Source organism: Octodon degus, unplaced genomic scaffold (assembly GCF_000260255.1).
Source record: "Octodon degus isolate 3935 unplaced genomic scaffold, OctDeg1.0 scaffold00288, whole genome shotgun sequence".
In the NCBI taxonomy this organism is placed as follows: Eukaryota; Metazoa; Chordata; class Mammalia; order Rodentia; family Octodontidae; genus Octodon; species Octodon degus.
In genome coordinates, this window is record NW_004524864.1 from 1,890,343 (window position 1) to 1,895,602 (window position 5,260).

The window sequence follows — 5,260 nt, forward strand, 5'->3', positions numbered from 1 at the left end:
TTTATTTATTTATTTATTTATTTATTTATTTATTTATTTTGGAGGAGTGGTAGTATAAGAAGGCAAAGGGGTAAGGTTGTCTACAAGCTAGGAAAATAACTTCAGTAGAAACCTGATTTTTCAGCACTTGAATCATGTAACTTAAAATAACTTAAAAAATTGAGTTGTACTTATTTTATAGTTCTTGGTGATATGAATCTGCAGCAATGTCTCTGGGAGCCATTCTCTCTTTCAAGTCTCCTAGCTTTGCTGGTTGCTGAATGTCCTAGTCAGCCCTGGAATTGTGGCTCACACCACTGTGTGTGTCCACAGTCACCTGGCATTCCTCCAGTGTCTCCATTCTCACATTTTTGTCTTCTCACAAGGCAACAAATCAGCTTAATATCATAAAACTATACCATAACTTAATATATCTATACAAATTTTATTTCCAAATATGTCACATTAACAGGTACCAGAGGACAGGTCTTAAATATACCAGGTGTGTGTGTGTGTGCATGCAGGGGAGGCAATTCAATCCTTAATAACAATAAACTTTGGCTTTTCCTTTCTTTTCTTCTTTTTTTTTTTTTTTGGTTTTTAAAAATGTGCTAATGGTGATGTAAGGTGATGACAAAAGGAAAAATTGAAAATGCTTAAGCAGTAAATGAAAAATCTCTATTTTTTAATTTTTTATTTCAGAGAGACAAAAGAAACAACAGTGGAAGATCTCTATTATTTTGGCAACTTAATTGTAAAACCTAAAGTATTGCAAAATAAAAAGTTTGTTAATAAAAATGTAATTTTATAAAAGCAGGCTTGTAAGAATTTTAAGGAAATATGCTTACATTAAGCGAATTAGAAAGCTTCTCTACATCTGTGAATGAGAACATACTCTGTGAATATAATTATAATATTATTGCAAGTCAGCAAAATATAGATAATACAGATTTTTAATTATAATTTCTCATTAGAAATGCTTGCATGAAACTCTTATCTTCCAGTGTGGCCACAATAATTCAGATTATGGTAGTAGGTTTTAGATTCCCTTTTCCTTTCCATCTATGTGGCCTCATGATACATGATGCAGCAGCAATTCAGCACAAAATACCGTGGTGAGGAGGAATGAGAATGTATTATTTCAAAGACATACAAATGCTTTCTTTTTAGCTTTATACCTTTTACTCTTAACTGAGAGACCTTAAGAGAAAATAAGAGCACATATGCAAATAAAGGTTTAGATGATAGAATTGTTCTGTATTTTAGGGAAGGGTCTACAGGGTGTTCAGGGTCTCACTACTAGATCAGACTTGTAGTGATCTTCCTGTTTACAGCCTCCCAAGAGCTGGGATTGCAGGTGTACACCATCACATCCAGTCGTAAGAGCTGTCTCAGCATGCCCAGGGGGTGGGGCTGGTGTGGCAGGCCCAGCGATTGAACCCCCAGCCGCTGCTGCTTGCAGGTGCTTTAATTCACTGAGCTATTTGGCTTGCTCTACATAACAGAAATATTGACAGTCTCTTTATACTGCCTTTCTTTCAAGGGAAAACGAGATCACTTTCAACAAGAGACACAATTCTGTGGAGTGTGTAGCTTGTAGGAGGCTATGGCATTCATTTTCATTCTGAGAAGGCAAAGGGCACTTTGAGGAAGAGCACATAGAAGTAAAGATCTAGAAAGCCCACTGGCCAGGGAGGACAGTTTCTAGTTATGAGCCAACTTCGAGAGGTGAGAAAGTCCATAGCAGCACCAAGCAGGTGATATCGTCATCTAGTGACATAGGCTAGGACACTGTCTGCCTATGACTCATTCAACCCCAGAGAAATGCATTTGCCTGTAGTGAAAACATAGGCAATGTGAATACATGGAAGTTGGGAGTCAGGATGGAGAATGGTAACTTTTTGTTCTACTAAAAGGAAAATCCACTTAACAGGAACTCACTGCGCCCGTGTTAGACTGGTCACCTACCATTTCCAGATTATCTGATTTTCAAAAGACCTGGAAATTTGGACAACAATAATCATTCAATTAAATGTTCAGCAAAAAAAATACATACATTCAAAATGAGAAAAGCAAACTACTTAAGAGGTAGTGAACAGAAATATTGAAACTGTTAAAAAATAACTTGAAACAGAGAAACTTTTGTACATGTCTTGAGAATATCAGTGAATCCAGCCATAGTGGAATAATTTATGGAGGTTGCTCAAAAAATCAGAAATGATGTTACAATATGATATCATGGTGTTATTTCTGAGTACTTTTCAAAGAAATTAAAATCAATATGTGCAAGAAAAATCTCCAGACTCAGGTTCATAGCCACACTATTCATAGTAGCTATGTTACAGAATCAAGCAAGGTGCTTTCATCATATAAATGTAATGTGACATGAATACACAGTATCATGTTGTCATCTTTAAAAAATACAGAGACTCTGTTCTTTGTGGCAATGTTTAAATGAAATATGCACAGCACAGAAGGACACATAAGACATGACCTCACTACAAGTGGACTGTCTACCTGGTAAACTCACAGACTAGACTAGAGTGGTGGTTACCATAGATTAGAGGGGATATCAGGGAAATGTCAGCCAGGTGTACAAAATATCAGTCATATAGGAGGACTAAGGTTAAGAGATCCATTATACAGCATGGTGAATCTGGGTAATAATAATATATTTTATCCTTGAAAATTAATAAAAAAGTTGTTTCAAGTGTTCTGAACCACAAAAAAATGATAACTATGATGCTATTTTGCTAATTAGCTTCATATATCTTTTCTTCCATGTAAGGTATTTCAAAATACCATGTATTACATGATAAATATGTATGTTTCCCTGTCATTTAAAAATGAATTAATTTTAAAAATCAACAAAAATTTAAGGTTGATATTCAACAAAAAGCTAAGTATAATGTTAAGCTACTGTAATGCTCTCTTGTATTTATTGTAGGTTACTTTTCATAATATTTAAACTTACTCCAAGGCTCAGGATGCTGTGGTTCAATCCCCAGATTTTCATGCCTTACCAGACCTGCCTTAAGGCATCCTGAGCCAGCCAAAAAAAAAAAAAAATCCTTCTAAACTTACTCCGTATTAGTTACACAGGTATAGAAAAACCATGATATGTGCCCCACTTCAAATTCCGCAATACTTTCCTAAGGAATGAGTAACTAAAACATTGTGACTTTTACCCTTATTGTATCAAGCGATGCTATGCATTTTATGTGAGTGAATGTAACTGACAAAAAGCAGTTAAAGATGCAATGAGAATCATTCCTTGTAGTCAACCATGCATTTACAGAGTCTTCACCATCATTAACTTTCCCTTTCTTGAAAATGTCAAAATAAAAATGAGCTCTAATTTTGGGTATTAGAAAATGGTTGCTTGTTTTAAATACAAACAAAAACCAACAGAGTATAAGCGAGTAAGACATCAAATAAAAAGACATCATATTTTATTTAAAAAACCCTAGAAGACTAAGAAAACACAATCAAAAATTCAAACAGTTAAGAATAGAAAGCTGATACAAACACAAGTTAGTGATATTTATTAATTTAATTCTTTTAATATTTTGCATATACTACTAAGAAGTCACATTCACAGGTTTAAACTAAAAGTTGACTGTCTTCCGAATACCACACACAAAGGACTCTATGCAAGTTCTCCTGCAAACATCAGTGGAAGGGTTGGACTTTGGATCCATTCAAAGTGTCTTCACCAAGATACCAACAGGCTGAACAAAAGCCATAAGTAGAAGAATGTTATTTTTCTCTTATATTATAGATCAACAAATACATCATACTGTAATACACACAAACTGACTTATATAAAATGTACTATTCATTGTGAGTAGAAAAGAAGACATGTGATAGTTTTAAAACTTTAGTTTACATAAGAATCACTTTGTATACATTAAGAACCACCTGGCCATTTTCCATGTGATTCTGAAGTAATTATAAAGTAGTGAATTTTCTTTCAGAAAAGATTAGTTTAGCCTTTGCCACATAAGAAAGTATCAAATGTTTGACATTGTAAGTTAAAAGTTATTCATAGTACTCATTTTGTAATACTGTTAGAATTATATATGTATATACATATATGTATATAGTCTAGTGTAATTTGTAAACATCTTATATATGAATAATATAAATAAAATCACATCACATATTTATGACAGATATTTTACATTTTAGTTGATTAAATTGTAATTTTTAAGGCATTACACCATTAACTGACATTCACCTTGTTTTCAGTATTTTTGCCATTACTAACAGCATTGTAAAAATAAAAGCTTAAATATATGTTACTTTGTATAGAAAAAATTCTCAAGATAAAAATGGTTGGGTCAAAGGATCTGGAAGTCTTTTTAATATTGTTGTTGGTATTATTATTACTTTGCTACAAATTACTAGATTGTTTCTTCAAAATATAATACAACTCTTCAAGAAGCAGTGTTTAAAAGAAACTTTTATTCTATATTTCCACTGCCAGTAAATTGATGCTATTTTAAATTTTTATAGGCTGATCTATGTAAAGTGATATGGAAATTTTACCTCTAATTTGGATTCTTCAGACATGATGAATTTATGTACTTTGTAAATGTTTATTTGCTACTTGACTTCATTTCATGCTCATTTTCTTCCATAATGTTGTACAATTACATATCGAATATTGTGTACACACATGTAAAAGTTATGCATATATTAACCTGTTTTATGCTATATGTAGTTTATAAAAATAAACACAACTAGCACTTCATTTTATACATATTAATACTTTACATTTTAATGTTTTAGAATTTTTTTGCAGTGTTAGAGGTCAAACACTGCATTTCATATATTTATTTTGCTTGAAACTGCTTATTGAAACCAGGGCCTTCCAAATGAGCTACATTCCCTACTGTTCTCAAAATTTTTAACTTGAGAGAGTCTCACTAAGTCACTAAACCGCTCAGGTTGGGTTCACTCTTGCTGTTCTGCTGCCTCAGGCTCCCAGAGCGCTGGGATTACTACCAAGCACTGCAATCTGACTTATATTTTATAAATGTTTAAGAGTTCCAGCTTTGACCATTTCTCAATGTGCTATTTCTTGTACATAATATATAATATTTGTAGAAGAAAACATGACTTTTTTATCCATTATTTCTAGTCATATATTCCCTCTTCAATTACGTTTTTAAAAATAGAAAGTATATCAATTCACTTGTTTCATTAATTTTTCTCTTCTTTCTTTCTTTCTTTCTTTCTTTCTTTCTTTCTTTCTTTCTTTCTTTCTTCCTTCTTT

General features: G+C 32.7%; 1 protein-coding gene across 1 annotated transcript in view; it reads right to left on the minus strand.

Annotated features, from left to right (window-relative positions):
- Positions 1 to 3,477: 3,477 nt before the first annotated feature.
- Cd163 (CD163 molecule) overlaps positions 3,478 to 5,260 on the minus strand; it is a 28,714-nt gene continuing 26,931 nt past the window's right edge. The window contains exon 17 of the mRNA XM_023707423.1: positions 3,478 to 3,710. The gene's annotated coding sequence lies outside the window, so the exon portion shown is untranslated. The remainder of the gene's footprint in view (positions 3,711 to 5,260) is intronic.